Source organism: Ambystoma mexicanum, chromosome 5p, assembly GCF_040938575.1.
Source record: "Ambystoma mexicanum isolate Mex_15411 chromosome 5p, UKY_AmexF1_1, whole genome shotgun sequence".
Taxonomy (NCBI): domain Eukaryota; kingdom Metazoa; phylum Chordata; class Amphibia; order Caudata; family Ambystomatidae; genus Ambystoma; species Ambystoma mexicanum.
Window position 1 is genome coordinate 238727367 of NC_090930.1, and position 24162 is coordinate 238751528.

Genomic DNA, 24162 nt, shown 5'->3' on the forward strand with positions numbered 1-24162 from the left:
GGTCATCCTAGGGGTCTTGAAGCTCTGTTATTTCTGCTTTTGTTAAGTAGGCTGTAACATATCGTGCAACAGCAGTAAAATTATCTGCAATGTACTGTACATCTATGTGTGCATTCCATAAGAGGGCAATGATTGTAATCATTGATATATTTTGATTCTTCCATTCTTTTTCTGTAATATGTGTTCTTAGGTGATTTACCTTTAACACTATGTCGAACTGAAGACATGAATTTGTTTACTTCACCTGTTTCTGTAACTGGTCTAGGGAAACCAAACCGGCATTTGGTGTAGTATTTACCTTTGTTTTTGTTTTTGCGGCGACAATATTTGCCACATTTGTGTCTTTGAAATTGTAAAATCTGCCCATGCAACTCTCTATGTGTCTGTTGTGAAGGGATTTAACAAGTGACATATTTTTGGATAAACTGCAAAACAGTTCTATCACTGTTGTGACCAAATTTAGGTGCACCTTTGATCCATAACAGCATATGAATATGTGGTGCTCCTCTCGCTTGATATTCTTTTCTCCAAAAGAAGTGTTGCACTTTTCCAAGGGGAGGAACAGTTTTATTGCAAATAAAGTGTAGCATGGCAATGAAACGATGTCGGAAATATCTTGACACATTCACTGGATCTAGAGAGCAAAATTCTCAAGGTGTTAATATATCTATGTTGTTTTTGTTGCTGTTTGCTATGCATAGGAACTCATGTAAATCTTCCCATGCATATTCTGTACAACTTAGTGTAACAAACCAAGTCGGTGGTCCAAGGTTTCTGATCATACGCACATCTCCGTGCCATCGGAACCAGTATTCCTTTGTACGACGCATGTTTGCAAACAAATTTGTTATACTTGATTGTAAAACCTCATCTTTTTCCTGTCCTTTTTGTATTAACTGCATAGCTGACAGGTTTTGAAAGTGGGTTCCAGATTTCAAAATTTGTGCAACTCCATAACATACCGTTGCTAATTCACTTTCATAGAGTAGGTGGAATATGTATCACACATTTTGTCTAAATCTAGGATCTTGTGAATACATTCGTAGTGAGCGGTATTCTGATGCCCCAATCTGAGTGGGTCTATCATTGTCTCTTCCACCTTTGCCAGTAGGAAATAGCAGTGGAAAAGCACGTGCTTCTATACTTTATTCCCATTTACTCATTGGTGAACCTTTGGTTTGTCACATTTGGTAAGTTTCTAGTGTATCATCTATGCTTTCATTGGAATGCAATGGATGAATTGTGTACTGGTCCAAAATAGTGGATACTGTAGCGGGATCCAGAAGTTCAAATTGTCCAGTTTCTGATGGCTCTTGAATTATTTCAGTTGTTTCCCTTAAGCTTTCTTCAATATTAATTTCCGTGTAGTACTCATTATTGTCTTTTAGATATTGCAATGCTTGTCTAACTTTATGTAAGTCCACCAGTTGTTGCCACATTTTTTTGTCTTTTGTTGGTACACCATTTACTAAGACTATTAAAGAATGCTATATTGAACGTTGCACTCCTAGAGTGTGTACATTATTGGTTTGATCTAATGGCAAATAAACTACTTTGCCACAAATGCCTTTCACCAATTCAGAGGGAGGTAATTTTGCTGTTTTTGGATGAAGGCGTATAATTGCTTCAAATGGGTGAACTGTTTGAATTATGATGTTCTCATACAAATTGAGTTATTGCAGGATTTTTGGTAGTGGGAACAATTCCAAATTATTTGTAATAGCACGTGAAGGCGTGTGGTTGTTGTCTAAGTTTGTAGTGCAGTAACTGCAACATATTAGGCGTTCAGTTAGTTCATATTTGTTTTCTGCTAAAAGGTAGACAGCTAATTCAAACCATTTAGAATCTTCATTGTTTTCTATTGTGTATGCTATGTCTATGTTCGAAAACTATTGCATTTTGTAAGTGGCTTTCACTTCCAAAATATTTTCTCTGAATACGGTCAATTTCTTCTTTTAAGTATTTGGGTGTACCATGCAGAAGAGTATTATTTAAATTGCCTAATTCTGAAGCTGGACTTTTTGCATAGTTTATTTTATACACTAGATTTCTTACATTTGAATGATGTACTGATATCCTTTTGATATTATGGAAGGTGCTTTTGCAAATCGGCCCAGAAATGCAGGCTAATGAATTTCCTCGTAGTCCTGTGTATTTGCGCCCTGGACAAATATCCATATTTTGCAGCACTTTCATTTTACTTTTGTCTTTTCCTTTTACACACTGATTGAGGAACTGACGTAAATATTTGAAAGATTTGTTTGGAATGGCACACATTGATGTGCACAGCCATTTGTATACTGGACGGTGTGGTTCTGTCGAATCGAGAGGTAATTCGGAGTTTTCAGGGCATACTTTTGTAAGCAGGGTTTCTTGTTCCATGATGGCATTATTGATGTTTTCATACCCTAGTCCACTGCTATGGACGCCAATTGTTTTTGTTTGATTTTGTTTGTATGCTTCTTCATTACAATATGGTTCTGTGGTTGTTGTGTGACTCCCTTCACCTCCACAAATATTTAAGAAATTATGTTTGTTCACATTCCGTTTATTGCTGAGTTTCTTTTGTAGTTTGGTACTTAGTTTTGTTAGTGCTTTCATCCTACCTAACACTAATATGAACAACTTCCTTTTGAGAAGGATTGCACTGTCCACGAGAGCTTGTAGGATTAATTTTCTATGGTAGGTTTTAAGGGTTGAGGATGATTTCAGACCTCTTCTTATTAGATTCTGAAGGACTCTGTGGCAAAACATTTTTGCTAAAATACTTTTTCTACTGTGGGTTCTTGTCACTATATCAGGATTATTAGGAGCATTGCTAGCTGTACTGGTAGCCGATTGTTTGTCAACATTTTTGTGTTTTGTGACACATTTTGATGGAGGAGGTAAAGTTTCAGTAGTTGACGCTTCCTTTGTTCTGCTAAATGACTGTATTAGCTGGTTTGTTCCTATGTTCTCTCCAAACTCTACTACAGATGGATGCTTAGATTGGACACTTTTCTTTTTATTCGCTCTAATTCTGCGTTACTTTCTACAGACTTGCTTTTTGGTAGGCATTCTTTGGTGTCTGTTGAAAAAAGAAGGCATGCTTTGGTCAGTTGTACAATCTATGGGTGTTGTGTGCATGCATGCATGATTTTGATGGGGAAGCTCTTTGTCGTGGTGTGTGAATGTGCATTGGACTCTTGCAATGATTTGGGAAGTCTATTTTTCTATTTATATAACACTACAATGTGCTTCAGATGACAGTAAAAAGTGGCCTAGTGGTGACGAGAAGCATTATTTGTAAACGAAATAGCATAAAATTGAAACAGCTATTTCTTTCCTAGTACTTAAATTCTAATGATTACGTATGTTTGAGTCTTCAACACACAGGGATTTGTGAGCCATTCTGCCTGTTATTCTTTGTTTAACAAATGGGGTTTTGCGAGTAGAATGGTGCAGAAATCAATGTTTGCTTTGGTGCCCAAAGTTAACAAATAACAAAAGTCCCCATATTGAGGAATAGTTAGAATATAAAGGTAGTACTGTACTTACTTTTTATTGGACAAGACCAGGTTTCTTCGGATATGTCGTTTGCAGTGTAGATGCTGTTGCTTCCCTGGAGAGTAGTCTTCACTGTGATTGAGAAAAAAAAAATATTCACTTTGTGTGTTTAAAGCAGTGATGGCACTGTACACGTTAATTGTGCATCATTTGTCAGCGTATTCTCCTTTCGTATTGCAACACAGTGCATGTGTGCATTTCACTTCACTATGTGCTGTCTTTGTATGTTTTTTGCAGTATGTTACTTGCAAGTCCTTCAGAAATTAGAACAATTTTAAGGTTATGAAAATGCCTTGTTTTTTTAAAGCTATTTTATCTATAGGAGAGAGGTTTGTAAGCGATAGGACATTATAGTAGATTGGAAAAAATGTTCTACTTTCAAATTATAAGTACGATGCCGAAAAATCGGGAGACCCTCAGAGGGAGTTGTCACCACAGCAATCGGGAGCACTTATTTTTCCCATACGATCGCATTGCAAGTAGTATCACTGTAGGCTGTACACAGTACACAACTCAGACATGTTGTAATGTAAACTCGAGTTTTGCGGTAAATAGGCATGCCTGTAACGTATGTATAGGTTATGCGGGAGACAATAAGACGTAGTGCGGTTTGCCAATGAAAAATTGGACATCTTGCACTTAAAATGGGAAGCGTTGGTATGTTTTGCCTATGCAGATTTGGCGGCATTAATTTGTTTAAATGAAATCATAATGGTTGCACATCTTCTCTGATTAAAATATGCATACCTGTACTCTATACTCATGCATGTGCGCATGCATGGAGGTGTATGTAGAAATCCGTGACACTTCCACAGTTGTTTGTGAGGTAGGTGCTTTGCAACGATATGTGACTTCCATTCATAGTCATCAATAGTAAATTTGAAGTGCGCAATGTTGCTGACGGAGTTAGATTTAGCAATGTTTCATGTGATTGGTGGATGGTTGTGTGACTGCTTAGTTGTGTCCAATGAGGGACTGGATTTGTGACTGATGTGGAAAGGGTAGAAGGACTGGGTAAGAGTTACGTGCCACACGTAGATAATGCTTGTCCGTTGGTAGGGCGTGTCACATACGGGTTTCTACAGCAAATCCAGCATGCAAAGGGGACTGTAGGCATTAGCCAATCAGACGTTCACATTTCTCTTTTGTGTCGAAAGACGGTGCGTATAATGAAGATGGCAGAGGTGGAGAGGGTCAAGGTTTTGGTGCTTGGAGATATTTTTGTCCATGGCTTACAGCACTATGCCGAGAGTAGGCATGTGGCACACCATTTTGATGTTAGAGGAGTGGAGGTGGTGTGGAGTGCTGAGGATAATGGCAATGTTGTGTCAATTCTGCAAGTTTGAAAACAAATGCGTGCGATGACCTCTCCTCATGTGGTACTTTTGCACTACGGTGCTTGCCATTTGGGGTACGTGAGATCACATACTTTGTTGGAAGATTTAAGAGAGTTGGTCCAAGCACTCATGAACATCTTTCCAACTGCAAAAGTTATTTTTTCTGGTTTACTCCCTAGAGGAAAATGGGACATCAGGTCTGTTTTCTGTCCAGATCAAAGTATTGGGAGGTGTATCATCAATCGCGGCATGTGTGAATTCACGTTACCGTATGTTTTTCTGCAGGCACAACAACATTGATCCCAGTAATGCGGCTTATTTTGCAGCAGATGGTGTTACACTGTCTTCTTTGGGAAATGCCATGTTCTTTTGGAATGTACGGCTTGCTTTAGAGAACATTCTGTAATGGTTGTAGGAGGAAAGTAAGAACAACATTTTTTTAAAAACTCACAAGATCACAGGTGTCTGTAAGGCAACTGCCCAAAAAAAAATGCCTCTTTTCAGAGCCCACCTTCAGGGGGAAAAGGGGATTATTACTTAACTGTACAGTCATCACGTTCTGATCCTGTACTTGTCCGCGGACATGGCGGTAGTTTGCAGGCAGCGCATATTACCAATGGGGATTCTGGGGTGGAGACGCATGCAAATGAGAATGAGCGCAGCTAGGGATTGGTCAACGCAGTTCAGTAGGTGTCTTCTAAACGGAGAGATTAGGTGAGCCCATCCTCTCCCTGACAGGAGACCACTCAGCTATGGCTCTGTGTGCTCGAAACAGATTTTCTGGATTTTGGGAGACTCATGGATACATTGATTGAAGGTGCATGCAGAAAGTTGCCGTCTATTTACAGATATTGGATTGCCTCATGCGGAAGTGCACTGGCATGGCGTGCATGGAATGAGATGGCTGGACTTGGTACCTCTCTGTGTTACTTTACTCACAGAGCGTCATCCTGATATACTTATCATTCATTGCAGAGGCAAGAGTTTAGGCCACGTGTCTGGAATTTCTTTTCAATTTGCAATGAAGGAAGGACTTGTGCAGATCATGGACATGTTCCCCAATTGCCACATACGTTTTTCCCGTATTGCACAAAGAGAAATATGGCTACGTTCTTCTGCATTTGGTCCACAAATGAAGAAAGCGAGACGCAATGTGAATAAGGCTGTTTGTGCTTTTCTAAGAGATGTTGTCATGTCCTCATTCCACAATGAAAACATTTTGTTTAGAAGCTCTTTCCTTTTTTGCCGAGATGGCATGCATTGTGCCCTTTTTTGGAATCACCCTAACCTATTTGATATTCCGTTTTTCCCAATATACAGTTTTTGAAGCAGACACAACACCACCAAAGGCTCTTTTCAGAGCCACCACTTACTCGCAGCGTAAAGTCCATTGGTTTTACTCTGCATGCACCCTCCATTTCTGTGTCCTACGACTGTCCGCAGATTTTTTCAAAAATGCGCGGGGGCATAAAACGGTCACTTGCTAATTCTACTGTTGAACTGAGAAAGGCGGCTCTGAAAAGAGCCATTTGTTTTAAATTTTAATTGTTTTCTACTTTCCTGCTTTTGGCCACATGACACACTAGGAGAGTAGGGCAAAGGAGGGTAAGGAAGGGACACCAACCACGAGGATAAGAAGGGGCAGGTGGAGAGAGAAAGCTATCGGGTGATCTTTACTTGGGTAGGAAGCAGCTATTCTGATGCTCTGTGACCGTAGCCTCAAAAGCACTTCGAAAACTTTCACCCCTGCAGAGTGCTGTATCACAATACATACAAACTATTCAAATTTGAAAGAAAAGGGTCAATAGCATTTTGAGTGGCTTGTAAGGCAGCTGAAGGGAGGCACTCTCCCACAGGAGTGTCTCTTGTGGTGAGAGGATCGGACATGGAGGATGCTGTGGAGGAACTTAATCTGCTACGTTCTTCACATGGCACCACCTTGCGAACGTCTGCACTGTGGAACGAAGTTAGGTGGCGCTTCATGGTTGTAGTACCAAAGCTGTACACACCAGGTCTCCTGCAACTCAGCACCAACTGGCACTTGTTACACCTGACCCAGTTCGCACGTGCTTTTCGTACGTTCCCACAAACGGAAAACAACCGCCACACCCACGACTCCCGGCGAGTGCTTGTAGTGTGCAGTTCCTCCACCTCATTCTCTTCTTCCTCCTCTTCCCCGATCTCTACATCCTCACCCGTATATCCCTCTGCAGACCCTTGGGGAGGGGGTGGTGGTGGAGGGTTTGGGGATGTTGCTGAGGCTAATGAAGCGACAGTAGCCATGGATGCCATAACAATTCGTTTTCCTATTGGTCACTACAGCAGTAAAGGCAGCACAACTCAATCTGCTATAGCCAGAAGCACAATGAAGATGCGCTCGGGGGTGTGGCCATTTATAGGGGTGGAGGGAAGCACCTCATCACCATCTTCATCACTGAAAAGCGTTCCAAAAATGTTACACCCCATGTCCACAGGTAAACTATTGTCTGCGATATGTGAAATGATATTTTTATACTGTACAATAATTTGCCTTGTGTGTATAAGTTCTTTTGTACTGTTGCGGAAGCACACAAACTGCGCAAATTAGTCCACACGCTCAGCATGGGTGCGGTCACATGATGACCTCCTGAACACATCTGCTACAGAAATGGGTGTCCGCTGGACAGCAAATACAGAGTAACAAACATGCGCACGTGTGCAACTGTCCTACGGACAGTGTTCGGGTTCTCAAACTAATTCAAAGTGCGACACAAGTGAGACGGACAGTTAGGGACAGGCGCAATGTTTGCTGTACTTATGGTTGTACTGCGCATGTGCGTACAAGATATGCTCACTGTACGGACAGGTCCAGTGTCCCTAGGACAACTCCATTTTGTTTGGCTACGAACATGCCGGCCACCGCACCTGTTCTACGGACGGTACCATCTTGGCTGCGGATGATACGGACAGGTATAGTGTCCTTAACACGCTCCCTTTTTGCTCGTTTACCGACATCCCGGACATCTGGTGTGTTCTAAGCGGCTGTTTCTTTACGCACAACTTGCACAGATGGTGCTGTCAAACATCAATTCCATCTTAGTTCACATTAGTATGGGTAGGTGTAGTGCCATTACAACATCCACATTCCATTCCTTACAGATAGGTCGAACAGGCGTGCTGTTCGCGAACATTTGAAGACTTTAAAAAAAAAATGACTACTCAAACTATTACAACTACTATACATAAACATTCCAAACACGCACATGCACTTCATTCCAAAGAAATACCAGGGGAAGCAGATACTGACACAAATATAGGGGAATTAGGATTCAACACGGGCTGGTTATGAGGGGAAGATTTTTGAGGGGAAGAAGGGATGGATGTTTCATCAAAACGTCTATTTTCTACTTGAAGGTTTGGGGATAGTTCACTAGGGAATGGAGAAGCGGGGCAGGTACAGGTGGGACAGTGGTAACGTACTTTTCCTCTCACACAGTCCTCCACAAATTCCCTTAAACTTTAAAGATTCTCATTCACTGTCTTCATTTTCAGTTCAATCCTTTTCAGTCTGTCTTCTTCTGAGTCGTTTGTTGCCCTTTCTTCTTTTCTTTCCTGGTCTGTAAAAAATAAGTATATATCTATGAAATGCCCATAAAATACTGGCCATTACTTTGCATACACGGAGTGCTGTGTACCATTGTTATCGCTATCTTCCAACATTTCCCCATGCGGAAAGTACTCTTCCAAACACTCCAAAGTACTCGTCATTTCTGTGTCAAAACAACAAAAGTCATTATTATTTCTGCACCACATGCCAAAAAAAGTACACACACATATAAAAAAATGACCTTCACTTACTATTTTGATGTTATTTCCCATCGTCCTGCTGCGTGCGTCCACTGTCATTCTAGGCTGCAGAGTTTCTGTGAAGTAATTACGATGGAGGCATCCTTTTTTTTATGGTACCCTCCATTTCATTCTACATGGTTATTAAATGTGTTGTTTTCATTTCACACGTTTAGGTTTCCATATTTATTTATTAATACTTATATTGTCTTTGTGTCATTTTTCTACGTTGAACATTTTCTACGTTGAACATTTTTTGTGTAAGAGAATCGTACATTTTCAGATACCCCCTGCCTCTTTGGGTACTATTGACCTTGTCCGCCCCCGTCCGCAAACAGGCGTATGTCCGTCCCTTTCTAATATCAATAGGGAAGAGGTTTGGTATGGTGTATGTTACATGTATATCAAGTACGTCCATTACACTACATATCTCCCAAAATCACATGATGACAGTGTATATTCAGCACATCAACTTCATTAACACAATGTTATGATTAAGTTCCCCTTCCAAAAACCTGTACAATTCACTACAAAAAAAACGTTCTTAAGGGAACATTATGGTTAAGTTGCCCTCCCAAATACCTGTAAAATTCACTACAAAAATATTTTTTTGTTAAGGGGATATTATGGTTAAGTTGCCCTACCAAAAACCTGTGCACTTCACTAAAAAAAAACTTTTCCACCTCCCCATTATAGTTCAAATTAAAACCGAAAAACCCCTGAAATTCGCCAGTTATGGTAAACTAAGCCACCTACCTGCCATCACCACTGTGCACTGCTAACACTAAAACCCAGAACATGAACGATGGCATCACAAATGTCATTGATGACATCACTAACGACATCACATGTTTAGCCCCTTTGTATTCGTTCTCTGCCATACATATATATGTCCATTCAGTAAAAAAACTTTGTTAAAGGGATGTTACACTTCACATTGAAACCAATTATGCTAAGCTAAGCAACCATAACTCACACCACCTACGTGCATTGCTAAGCCTAACACCCAGGACATCAAAGATGACATCACAGATGTCCCACCTGTACTTGTGCCCCCTCTCCATGTCCAAGTGAACTATCCCCAAACTCTTAACACCAAGATAAACATTTTGATGAGACTTACATCCCTTCATCCCCTCCTATCCATCATCTCCAAACCCCTAATTCCCCTGTATTTGTATCAGTTTCTGCTTCCCCCTCTCTTTCATGAATTGTGTATATGTATGTTATAAAAAAAGTTTTTTTTAATGAAATTCTTTGTGTCTTATTATTTTTTTTAAAAAGAAGTTAAAATGTCCGCGGACTGCGTGCCTGTCCGGCCTGTCCATGATTAACAAAATGTGGATGTCCTAAGCACACTACACCTGTCCGTACCATTTGCAACCAAGATGGAACTGTTCTTAGAACACACAAGGTGTCCGGGATGTCCGTAAATGACCAAAATGGGGGTATCTTAAGGACACTATACCTGTCCGTACTGTTTGCAACCAAGATGGAACTGTTCTTAGAACACACCAGGTGTCCAGGATGTCTGTAAATGAACAAAATGGGGGTGTCCTACGGACACTATACCTGTCCGTACCGTTCGCAACCAAGATGTAACTGTTCATAGAACACACCTGCTGTCCGAGATATCAGTAAGTGAACAAAATGGATGAATCCTAAGGACAGTATACCTGTCCGTACCGTCCGCAGCCAAGTTGAATCTGTCCTAAGAACACGCGCAGTGTCTGGGATGTCCATAGTCAAACAAAATGGAGGTGTCCTAAGGACACTAAACCTGGCTGTACAGTCTGCAGAACATCTACGCACATGTGCACAACACCCGTAAGTCCTGCGAACATCGTGCCTGTCCGTAACTGTCCGTCTCACTTGTGTCGCACTTCTAATTAGCTTCAGGACCCGAACACTGTCTGTAGAAGACCCGCGCGCATGCGCACGACCAATCCTGTGTATTTGGTGTCCTGCAGACATCCGTTCCCTTCGCGGACATTTTCCACACGCTCATCATGTGTCCGTACCCATGCTGAGCGTGTGTCCTAATTTGCGGACTCTGTCCAGTTCCCAAACATTTTAAAAGAACTTATTCAGATAATCCAAATTATTTTACAGTAAAAATTCACCATTTCACATGTCCCAGACAATGGCCCTGGCTTTCCACATACTTTTTGTAACTTTTTGAAACTTTTTGGGTGTTCGATATGCTCGCGAGGCGCACCCCTCCACCCCTATAAAAGGCCACACCCCAGAGCTGATCTTCATTGTACTTCTGGCTATTGCAGATTGACTTTTCCTGCCTCTGCTGATCTTTCTGCTATTATCTCATCAACCCTAATGGCATCCATGGCTGCTGTTGCTACATCTGCCTCAGCACCACCCCAAAACCCTCCACCACCTCCACCTCCCCAAGGGCCTGCAGAGGGGAACACACATGAGGATGTAGAGAACGAGGATGAAGAGGATGAAGAGAATGAGGTTGAGGAACTCCCCACTAACAGCACTCGGGTGTGGTGGTTGTTTACTGTTTATGGTAACATACCAAAAGCACGTGTAAACAAGTTCACCTGTAACCAGTGCAAATTGGTGCTGAGTCGTGGGAGACGTGGTTCGTACAGCTTTGGTACGACATCCATGAAGCGACACCTAACTTCCTTCCACAGTGCAGACATTCGCAAGGTTGTACCTTGTGATAAACGTAGTAGGTTGAGTTCCTCTACAGCATCCTCCGTTTCTGCTCCTCTCACCACAAGAGACACCAGAAGACCTGCTACCTACCTAAGTAAGGCCCACCCTACATCTTCCTCTCTCCACCTGCACTTTCTTATCCCCGTGGTTGGTGTCCCTTCCTTACCCTCCTTTCCCCTCCTCTCCTAGTGTGTCATGTGTAAAAAAATTAATTATAAAACTACAAAAATCCAAAAAAAAGGCTTTTTTCAGAGCCGCCTTTCACAGATTAAAAATAGAAGTGTCAAATAAACAGTGTGCAGGGCCATGTTAGATACCTGTTACAGTATTCTAGCTATAGAGGTTAGAAGATGTTTTGTCATATAAGAATTGAGAAGGCGTATGTGAAGTGTTTTGGAATGAAGGGTATTTTTCAAGTAGTTAGATACCTGTTGGCGTATTCTGACTAGACTGACTTTCAAAGGTACTATTGTAGATTTATGGATTTAGTTGGATACCTTCTGGTGTATTCTAACTGTTAATTGTGCTATAGTTTAGTGACTGAATTTGGGTTGAAGCAATATTAAGTAGGCATTTGTTAAATTTGCTGGTATCCTATGTTTTGGAGTAATGCAGGTATCGCTACATTCAAACCAACTACTTCTTTTTTTGACATATGCAGTGTAGTGCCCTGAAGTGGTTGTGGCACTAGTGTAGTATGCTATATCTGCTGTTGTGAAAGTTTTCTTTCCAAGAGATACTTGGTATGACATATTGGCCTTGTCAGTATATTTGCATGCTGGAACGATTGTTTGAGTTGCAAAAAGTGCATAATATTTATTTATGTATTGTTGTTTTCAGTTAATAAAACTTTTACAACAATGTTCATTCATACAATATCAATCTTACATAATATTTCAATAAAAATCTCATAAAAATTAATATGTTCACATTCAATTGTACAATGTACACACTTCATATTTCATTACACATTCAACATCATAACTAAAAACAAATTAATGTATCATCTTAGTTCTTAACTCATTTTAGAATTAGATTTTCTAACAGATTCCAACACAAACTACAGACCTCAAAATCACAGATGATATCAATCTCCCATGAATTCACTCCAGTGTCATCACTATGGTAACACAATGCTTTTCAAATGGCATTAAGGAAAGGCAGCGCTGCCTACCAGACATTATAAAGGGCAATCATCATTGCTTGTGAGGATGTATTCAAACAATAATTCCAGAAATGTACAGAGGCAATTGCTTCAAACCGATGGTAGTATTGTTTGTACAAAGAACGGTAAACAGCCTCCATTTTAGGACATGCAGTAAGAATATGTTGTACAGTTTCCATATTTGATCCTATCTCACAGATTCTATATATATGTCTATCAGGGTCAATTTCCCATGTTACTCCAAGGCTGGCTAGAACAGGTAATTGATTAAGGTGCAACATTAACTGAAACCTGTGCACTTTATGGCATGGACATCTTAATAAATACAGTTGCAGAGAAAGATACGTATAGTCAATCCCTGCTAAGTGCTGAAAATTATGTAGTAGACTAAGTCAACTAAAATGATCTTCCCAGGATTTTAACTTAGCTTTGCTTTTAAGTACTTGTATTATGATCTCATAATCCGCACAAAAGGAACGTTTAATGACCAATTCAACTTAATATAATAAGACAAACAGCTGGTAAAATAAGATGAGACTGTCTTTTTACTAGATTCCAATGGATCAACGTCCTTACCTATCATAGAAAGCAATCCACTCTTCGGGTGACAGAGAGCTTTTAAAGGGAGAAGGGCGTGATGATATTGATTTGTGATTGAAAGAGCGGTCAAGCCAAATTCAGCCCTAATATAATTAATATGACATGATTGCGGGAGACACAACACACTTCGCCAAAAATATCCCTCCATCTTATCTAGCCATTGGAGACAACCCGTAGTGACTGCTTTTAGACCATAGGACACAACCGGTATAAACCATTGGGTGTACAAACTCATTATTCCACTCATTGATATCTGTCTCGTACGCATAATCCTTCTTTCTATTAAAGAAACATAGCCTGCTTTACAATCCATTTCAATTCCCAAATATTTATAGGAGTCAGTATATTCAATAGTACACATAGTGGGTCGATTGATTTTTCTTGCAGAAACAAGCATGATCTTAGTTTTCTTTAAATTAACTGTCATTCCATATCCTTCAGAGAAACGCCCCAGCTCTTAAGTACATAGTATGCCATGATTTTCATTCTACAGAAGCTGGTGAAATGGAATGGATTCACAATTTGGTATAGATACATATACAAATCATTCATTAGGCATGTGTACTTGTGAAACATGGTTGCAGAGAGTGCATGTATGTTTCCACGTGAATAAAATCTGGAAGATTAATTTATAGGAATGTTTTTGGTTTACAGTACTTGTAGTATGTACATTAGAAATTCTTTGGGATCTTCCTATGTGTTTATGTGAACTTTTACCATTCCTGCACAGTAGTGCAATTCTTGCCTTATACTTGAGACACTGTAAGTGTTGTCAGGATTATTTGTGGCATTTCTGTGAAGGGTGAGCATTTGGAAACACAACTCGTCTGAGCCGTTTAAGTAAATGTTGTGAGCAATTGATCGTCGCAATTAGAAGAGAAGATTCATTGTCACATTAGCATAAACATTTACTCCAGTTGTGTTGGTGAATTTAAATGGACCAGGGATTTCTGTTTCTGGATCGTTTGATGGGCCTGCAGATCTTTCTGGAGAAGAGACACGTGTGTCTTTCTTTTCTGATAGACGTGAAGTTGACTTTGTACTAGACAGTTTTGTGGTTGAATTGATTGATGCAGAAGAAGTTGGTTGTTGTTTTTTTAGCGGTATTGTTGAAAGATCTGCTATAGCTTCTGTTTGTATTACTTATCTTTTAAAGGTTTCTTTTTTTGAGGTACAGGTCACATATCTAGATAAGGAGTGTACAGTGCCCGTAGCCTGCTGTATCCCAGGATGCAAGGAATGTCAAGTTGACTTTGCTTGCATCAAAGTTCACTAGGAATGGACCATTGAGTGTACGCAGATGTGAAAATGCTATGTAACTCATACCTTCTTTGAAGACTGTGCTGCTAATGTCAATCAATGTTTGATCTAGTGTTAGTCCTTGTGATTTGTGAATGGTGACAGCATATGCAAGAGAAAGAGGAGATTGCTCTCTGCATATGTACATGTCTTTGAAAAGAAGAATATGTGCTATTGTCCGGCCAATTTTTTTAACTTCCGCAGGTTTGCCAAAGTGAATGTTGACAAACAAAATGTTGTCATGTGGATATATTTGGAAGCCAACATCTGTACCAATTGCTCCATTAACTAAACCTTGTTCTACGTCAAGGTTACATTTTAGAATTACTCTGCAGTTTAGACCCAAAGGGCCTCATTACGAGTCAGGTGGAATGGGTTAACGGGGTCTGCTAATGGATGCGGACCCGTTATTCCTATTCCGCCTGATTACGAGGTCCCCTCGCGGGTCCCTGTAAGGACGCCTGGTAAAATCAGGCGTCCTTACCGGGTCCCACGAGGGGACCAGGGAGCTAACAACGGGCCGGTCGTAATCGGCCCGTTGTTAGCTCCATGCATCCATTCCCATTGAGCCCTATGGGGCTCGAATGGGAATGGGGAAGGTCCGGGCCCGGGTTCCCTGAGGAAGGAATTACCGGGCCCTCCTAACTCGGAATGGCCCGATAATTCCCCATTCAGGCAACCCGGAACCGGTTGGCTACCGCCAAAGCCGTAATGAGACCCAAAGTCAATATTTTTTCCAATCCAGCTGTGTTGGAGATGCATTTTTCTAAGCTATTTAGTCGTGCTGTTGTTGTTGACACACAGGAAGTGTCATGCCATGCACTTCTAGTTTGGGTTTGGAGCTGATATGATGTATGTGTTTCATTTTCCAACATTTTCTCTTTGAATCGAATACAGCGTATAAAAGGTTAGCATTAAGAACATACATTTTAGATTGAGCGGAGTTAATTGTTTAAGGATATCAGGTGCAGATGTGTTTTGTCCATAAAGCTCATCAATTGGTCTACTATTTAAGATGGATTTTGCATCTTTAGTAAGCAGATTAGTTCTAGTGCTTTTTAAAATGTTAGCATAGGTGAGGTGTGCAGACTGGCGCATGTTTTGTATTAGTTCACTGTAATGAAAATGTTGCCAGAGATTTACATTTCCAATATTTCTGAGGATATTGTGGCATTGTTTGTGTCCTAATGTTTTGAAAATAGGTTTACCTTTCAGTGGTGTTAACTGCAGGAGGGCTCCAAAAACAATAACATGTTTCCGTCCAAACACTTCATTGTAATTCGTTTTTAGGACTTCTTGCATTCTGAGATGAATTAAAGCCAACATGAGGTTGGAAACCATGCTTACTTCATCTATCAGGAGCACTTTCATTTGTTTTAGAATCATGTATACTTCAGTAGCAGCTTCTGCTCACAATTTGTAGTATTCTAATTTGTTTTGGTGTTCTACGAAGAGGAGCAGTAGTTGGTTTAAAGTTACACCTCCTATTTTGTAGGCAGCTAAACCTGTGGGGGCTTTACTACAGCCGAAAGTTTATTGTTTTTTTAAGTTTTGTAGAAATGTGTTGATATTTTAATCAAGAATGTTTTACCAGAACCAGCTTCACCACTTACATACAGGAGCAGAGGTTTGTGATTTTTACAGCTGCAAGTTTTAGTTTCATGTTTAAAACCATGTTCAATTTCTTGAGTGACGTCTAGATAAATGGTGAGTTGTTCAACATTTAGCTGCAATTCCAACACTGACAAGTCTTCCTCAGAATAATTATATTGATACACAGTATTTATTTTCTACCTCAGTCATGGCTAGTTCTGCTTCATTTAGAATAAGTGGTTCTCCAAGTAGGGGAATGTTGACTACCCTCAGAAGTGTCTTTGTCTAAATGAGCTTCAATGTCTTCCTCTTTTTGGTGTTCATTGTGCAACATGTGTTTGTATTGTTTCAAATTGTCATTTGTTGTACTGCTTTCATTTGCTTTGAATGCAGATTCAAATGAGTCATGGGGCCTCATTACGAGGTGGGCGGTAAGGGATTACCGCCATATTACGAGTTCACTTTGCGGGCCCGCCCTTAACACGTGGTTTTACCTGGTTTTACCAGGCATTAAGGATGGGACCCGCAAAGGGACTTTGGTGCTAATAACGGTACCACAATCTGCAGTACCGTTATTAGCACCTTCCCCATTCCCATTGAGCCCTATGGGGGCTCAAATGGGAATGGGGAAGGGCCCTGGTGAATGGGGAATTACCGCCCCCCAACCTTGGAATGGGGCGTTAATAGCTCCATTCACCAGGGCGGAGTCGGTAAGGATTTGGAGGCAGCCATGGCGCTAATAGCACGATGGTTACCTCCAGACTCGTAATGAGGCCCATAGTCACCTAATAATTATTTTTCTTTTCTCCAAGGTTTAAAAAGTTGGAGTAGGGCCATTTAATACAGTTCTCTATGTTGTGGAGATTTGAATGATAACTTGATACTGGGTTTGATGAGTTTCAGATGGCTTCCTTCACAAGTTGAGAATATTTGCCATTTGGTGTGACATTGTTTTTGTAGGTGTAGTTTTTGGGCAATATCGTACAGACACATGTTTTCCAAAGCAGTACTTCTGTGTGGGTAGTATCTGTCAATTACATTGTTTCTTTTTTTTTAAATGCCCTGGCTGTTGCCATCTAAGGCTGTACCTGTCAAACGGTCTGCAGCTTTGTAGCACCCACATTCTCTATGGGAGAGCATTTGTATACTGAAGCTGTCCAATTTTTGTGATAGTGTTTTCTCAGATTAAATGTCATGCCAGAGGTTTTTAAGCTCTGTTTTCACTGCTTTGTTGATGTAGGGTGTGACATATCTTGCAACTTCAGTGGAATTGTCTGCAATGTATTGTAAGTCTATGTTTGCATTCCACAAGAGGGCAATAATTGCATTGTAATCATTGATGTACTTAGATGATCCATCCCTTTCAATGTTGCATATATTTTAAGGCGATTTGCCTTTTACGCTGTGTCTTACAGAAGACATCAATCTATTTACTTGTCCTTTTTGCAAACTGGTCTAGGGAAGCCAAAGCGACATTTGGTATAGTATGTGCCTTTGTTTTTATATCTACATTGGCAGTATTTGCCACATTCATGTTTTTCTGGAAGCATTAGACTTGTGTATACAGGTAACTATCTGTGGTTTCTGAAGGGATGTAGCAGATCATGTATTTTTCAATGAACTGTAAAACAGTAGCGTCACTATCATGGCCACATTTGGGAGCATCTTTTAGGCACAAACACATTTGAATGTGTGGTGCTTCTCTGGATTGATATTCTTTTCTCCAAAAGTGTTGCATTTCTCCGAGTGGAGGGGTAGTTTTATTGCCAATAAAATGCAGTATGGCATTGAAGTGATGGTGAAAGTACCTTGATACATTGACAGGGTCAAGAGAACAGAATTCTCCTGGTGTTTTTATATCTATTCCATCCTTATTTTGGTTTGCAGAACGTAAGAAGTAGTGCAAGTCATTCCATTTGTACTCTGCACAACTTAAAGTAACAACCCATGTGCATGGGACTTGGTTCCTTATCATACAGCTTACATCAGAATGACATGGGTACCAGTATTCTTTTGTACCACGCATGTTTGCCAAGAGATATGTGATACTTGACTACAAAACGTAATCTTTGTCTTTTATTTTTTTAAGCAGTTGGGTAGTGGATATGTTTAAAAATGTACAGCCTGTTTATAATGTGTGTGCATCTCCATTGCTAGTTCACTTTCGAAGAGGAGGTGGAAAATGTATTCAACATTGTGTCTGAATCTGCGGTCTTCAGAATTCATTCTTAAAGAGTGATATGATGAACTAATGTGCGTGGACCTTTCATCATATCTTCCTTCTTCCCCTGTAGGAAAGAGTCGAGGAAAAGAATGTGCTTCTACACTTTTTTCCCATATAGTCATTGGGGATCCTTGGGCTTGACACATTCAATATGTTTCTAATACATCTTCAATTGTGTCTTTGGAGTGTAGTGGGTGAAATGTATATTGGTCTAAAATGTTGGCTTCAGTAACAGGATCTACATGTTCAAATTGGTGAGTTGCTGTTGAGTCTTGAATAATTTGGGTGGTTTCCTTTAAGTCTTCTTTGTTTATATCTTTGTAGTATTGTTTTCTTTTAGATATTGTAGGGCTTGTCTAACTTTGTTTAAGTTGACTAGTTGTTGCCAAATTGTTGTCTTTTGTTGGCCCACCATCACCTAGTACAATCAAAGATTGATCTATTGGACGTTGTACTGGTAGAGTTAGTATGTTTTCTTTTGGATCTAATGGCAAATATACTACTTTGCATGGATGCCCTTTAGTAACTCGGATAGAGGTAATTTGGCTTAATTTGGGGAAAGGCATTTTATAGCTTGAAATGTGTGCACTGTTTGTATTATAATGATCCTGTACAAGTTACGCTGTTGGAGAGATTTCGGAAGTGGGAATATTATTAGTCATGCCACAATGCCGGGGTGATTATCCCGGGGTCGGCTGAGCCGTCTGCGGACCTCCGGGCTGGGAGGCCCCAACTCCTCCCGTGCTTCCCAAAATGAGTATGAGACACACACAAGGAGCAAGGTGGTTCTGCTGTTTATTATAACAACGGCAGGGATGGGTCTTGGATCGTACGTGTCCGTCGAGACTCTCAAACTTAGTGGGGTTCGCAGGCCCTTTTTACAGCAGTATGACGCACTACTTGTGTCACCTGGGAAAGTTAGCAAAAAACCTATTGCCACTTCGGATTGGTTCCTCGAGTGGTAGGGTTAGTATAGGATACATATAGAGAAGAATATTAGTGGTTAAGGATGAGTCAGGTAGTATACTTGGGCTGTCCCTTCTATTAGATACTTGAAGATTGTTACACAAAGACCCCTGATGATTGGCTAATGTTAGTGGCGTCAGTGATGATTCCCCCGATGTTCTGATTGGTCCTCTCGCGAGTCCCCAAACCTGGGACCATCGTCGTTCCCAGCTTGCAATGTACCTGTCACTAGCAACAATGTGTAACTATGTTTTTGTGCAGACAGTGTACGGGTTTGCTCATAGGCTTGTGAGCAGGTCATTCCCATCGCCGTAGGTGTCCATCTTGCCATTTCGCTGTTGCAACCTGTGTCGCAGACGTGGGACCCAGGCGACTTCTGTCTCGTGGGTCTGGCACCTTGTCAGATCGGCTTGGCAACGTGTGGAGAGACCGTAGCTGGAGCGGAATTCTGCACATTTAAAGTTGTATTTCGTTTCTATGTGTTTGGCTTTGCTTACAGGTGATCTTGGCGCCGGCTGGTAGCATACGAGTTGCAACATCACGCCCTTGGCTACGAGCTCTCGCTGGGCTCATTCTGCGTGATCAGCACTTGTATTCTTGATCATACAGTCTTCATGGTGAGGCTCTTGCTTGCGGCCTACTCGGGCCTAGTTCATGGGTGGGGATGCATAATCCATGGTACCTATGTCACGGCTTGACATGGCATCCTAAGCAATATTATGTCTACATTATGGTGTCATCACGAGGCGAGAGGTGGGAGAAGCATCAGCAAGCGTATACGCGAGTTCTTCAGGCGAGCTGCGTTTCTGCATTACTATAAAGGGGCCTATGTGAAAAATAACAAAGATGCGCGTCAGTGGGTGTGTCAGTCACCTACGTCATAGCACTGAATATGTTCTTTGTGTAGGCTGGTGCGTGAGTGACCAGTGTGCATGATGGCATGTGTGTTCTCTGCAGTTGGCTAGGTCGTTGTGGCACCTCTAACGATGTGGGTGCTCGTGGCTTTTGTCTTAGTCGAGTTCATCCATGCTGCAGGTGTCGGCTTGAGTCGGACAGGCTGGTGGACATAAACTTGTGTTCTTGAACCAGGGTATTTTGTCATCTGGTAGATAGATGAACTCGTCCCGTGGTGGGTGCCTGGGCCACGATCCTCTAGGCCATGGTCCCGATGAGATTGGGGGGGCTTGTTCTCCCATTCTCCTATTTCAGTCCCCCCTCTGGTCGACTTGTCGACCACAAACATATCCTTTTCTTTATCTCCTCTTACTCTCCATACTTTAGTTATTCCATCCAAGTGTCCATAGTGGTTGACATGGTCTTCAAATGACCAGTACATATAAACACAGCTCCCTCCTGGTTTGCAGTATACCCATCTTCCAACATAGCTCCTCGGGTTTCTTGGGCTCTCCAGCTTTACAGATGGTGGATCCAAGTGGTTGGTAATGATCTGTTTACGCAGTTTCTCTCTTTCCTTTATTATCATGTCGGTGTGCTGGTCATCATCAGTTGGCATCAAGGGATGCATGCCAACCATTTCGATCATTTCGTCTGTAGTGCGTGCCTTCCTGGCCTTCCAGAACCTTATTACAATCAATACTGTTGCAGCTAATATTATGCATCCAAATATCACTTTCAATCCATCTGAAAGCCATGATGGCATCCATGACCATAACAATGAAAACCAGCTAGTATCCTTCTTCACTCCTTTGCTTTCTTCCATCATTTTGGAGTGCATCTGGGCGAGTTGTGATACTGCTTCAGTAAGTGTTCCATTATCTGCATCGTTAGCAGGAATAAATGTGCAGCATGATTGTCCTATTTTTGCACAAACTCCTCCTTCCATAGCCGTGAGAAGATCCAGTACATATCTGTTTTGTAGTGCTACCATTCTTACCGCTCGCAGCTCCTCTTTTATGGCGTTGAATCCGTTTACTGTTGAATTAATCGTCATCATTAGTTCCCATCGGGTGATCTGAAGCCATTTTGCATTTGCATATGCTTGTAGTCCTGGGTGTATTATTGACGAGAAGAACATTGCAGCCCTGCTGAATAATCTATGTTCTGGTGGGATGGAGGTGAGTGCTGTTTCCGACCTTCCCCACAGGCAGTTTCCTGTCAGGGGTTCTCCTTGTCTTTTCATTCTCGGTAGGATGTTATTGCTGTTGTTGTTGTTCTCTCCCTCTTGTGATTGTAAAGACCTTCTCTTACTCTTGTTTCCTTCGTCCATTTTGGGGAAATTGGCCATGTTCACATGTTTTTTGGGCGCCACTAGTGATGGTACATTGATGTGTACCATGGTGCATATACCATTCCACAACGGAGGCCAGGTGTGGTATGCCTTATCTCCGCAGGCCCAATAGTGATCCATTATTACTGCCGTTCCAGCACCCCCCTCTGGTAGTTCTAACACGCTTCCGCAGTTGGTGTTGTATCCCACCTCCACATCTCCTTTGTGTTCGTAGCATAGCTTGGGTGTGGTCAGCAGTAGTATGCTTATTGGGTCTTCATCCTTCTCCATCCATGTCAGCAAGGGTACATATTTACCCCATGTCGTCCAGCATCTGTCGTTGTGTTCCTGTATGGTGGTAACATTTTCTCTTGTTATCATGTTGCTCCCAACCACTCCTATTTCCCATTCATTGTTCATGTATATCTTCCCTGTTATTGTTATCAGTGGCCTTTCCCAACATCCCTGCACACCAGGAACTTCAGTGGTGTACCAATCACATGGCAGGTATTCTAGCGTTACTTTCTTTGTTTCTCCTTTATTGGGGCCACTCGTCATGTATCTGAATGCCTCAGTGTGTAAGCTGCTCTTATGGTAGCTCAAATATGACTTGAGGAAGTTGTTTTCGTATGGGTATGTGTCCCTTGTCTCCCACTGCATTCTCACCACCGTTTCTTGGAATCGTCCCCTCGTTTCGAATAGTGCCAGATATACTATACATCGTGCTGTCTTTTCCTGTATTTCTGTGGCAACGAATGTCCTTGAAGCACTCATGGCGTATGGGATCAATGAGCACACATAGCAGCTATCCTCTGTTGTCTGCTTACCAATTTGGGTCATGTGCTGGTACCACATGTTGTTTGAGACGTGTGCTGAATCTGTTATGTAATTATCGATACCTTTGTTGTCAGTATATGTGCTGCGTTTAACTCTACCTCCCTTACCCTTAAGGTTACTAGTACCACCTGATGTCATACCTGTTGCAGCCGTGGGAGGGGGCATGTTAGTTTTGGGTGCAGCCATAATATTGATATCATAACTTTTGTGCCAAACAGAGGCAGCTAACAGACCAGTGATGACCAACACCCCTATCAGTTTTATTACAAGAGTTAGTCTCACCAGCATTTTGCTCTTACCTTGCTGCAGACCGGCAGCTTATTCTTGCAATGTTAAAGGTGCCCGCCTGAAAATCCTCAATGTGCTGGTTATTATTGTTAGCTGTTGTTGATGAATCTCTCCCTATCAAGTAATCGTTCAGTGCCCAGACGAAGAGCTGTTCCCACGCTAATCTTAGAGATCTATCTCTTAAAGCCGGTAAGTGCTCATGAAGATGGGGAAATGATTGTTCTATCGCCAAGACAAATGCGGTGTAATATACGCATACCCTTCTTCTTTTTAGGTACTTCGGCCTTCTTATATGATATACAAATTGGTGTGATAGGGCTTCAGGGGTGTTATCATCCGCGGGCAGCATCTACTCCTGGGCAGAGCACACTGTTAGTTACTTTATTTTCTAAACAGTACAATTATATGCGGTACCTGCATGTGCGTGAGAAAAATAGAGAAAACATACAAGAGTTTTATGTGTGTGTAACATCCACGTTTGTTATACAATGTCCTTCAATCGGTGGTGGCCTTGGAGTGGGGGGGGGCTGTGGCTGGATTGGACAGAAGTTTGTTTACTTTGTGATCTCGTGACCATGGGGTGGGCTGTGGGCAAGCGTCCAATGTCTATGGCAGTGGTTGTGTCTGGGGAATCTGGGGGGTGGTCAAGTGTAGTGACACTATTGTCCTCAGCGGTGGTTGATGTATCCTTCTCTGTAGCTGACGCTGTTGATGTCGTTGTTCTTCCAATGGCCCTCTTGTGAACGCTAGGGCGGGTCTGGAGTTTGTAGATCTTTACGTCGTATAGGTGATTCCAGGCCATGTATCTTGCAGTTTCACTGCTCTGGGAGCCACCTCCTCTACCAAGTGTGGTCCGGTAAAGCGTGGGCCGTTCCATTTTCTATTGAAGTTGCGGAGAAGCACATGGTCACCTTCAGTAATAGTGCATAGTTCTTCATTTTCCAGTTCCTTACTGGTGTCTTTTTGTTGAGAACTCTTCGACCAGCCCCGCGTGCGCTCGAGCTGTTGAGATACAAAGACAACACTAGTAATCAAAGAAGACACATATTGATATATTTCGTCACCAAGAACAGTTGCAGTGTTTTCATAGTCCGTAAATGCTCTTGATGTTGGCGTTATAGGAAGGCGCATTTGACGTCCTGTCACCACCTAGTGGGGAGTGAGGTGGTGATCAGACCCTGGCCTATTCCTCAGCTCAAAGGGAGCCAGCAGAAGGCAGTACAACCAGCTCTTTTTAGTTGTCTGCTGAATTTTTGCGATCTCTTCTTTCAATAGGCCATTCAGGCATTCACATAGACCGTTGGCCTGCGGGTGGTATGCACATGCAAATTTATGTTTAATACCCAGCAAGGATGTGATGTGTTGAAACATTTCATTAGTGTGGGCTGTTGTCCGACCGCAGCACTTCGCAAACACCCCACCTGGGGAAGACCTCTCTCACTAAAAATGTAGCTGCTCTGAACGCATCCGCGTGTGAGCAGGGTCCGGCCTCGATCCACCTGGAGAATGGACATACCACTACAATCATATACCTATGTCCTTGACATACATTGATCATATCAACGTAGTC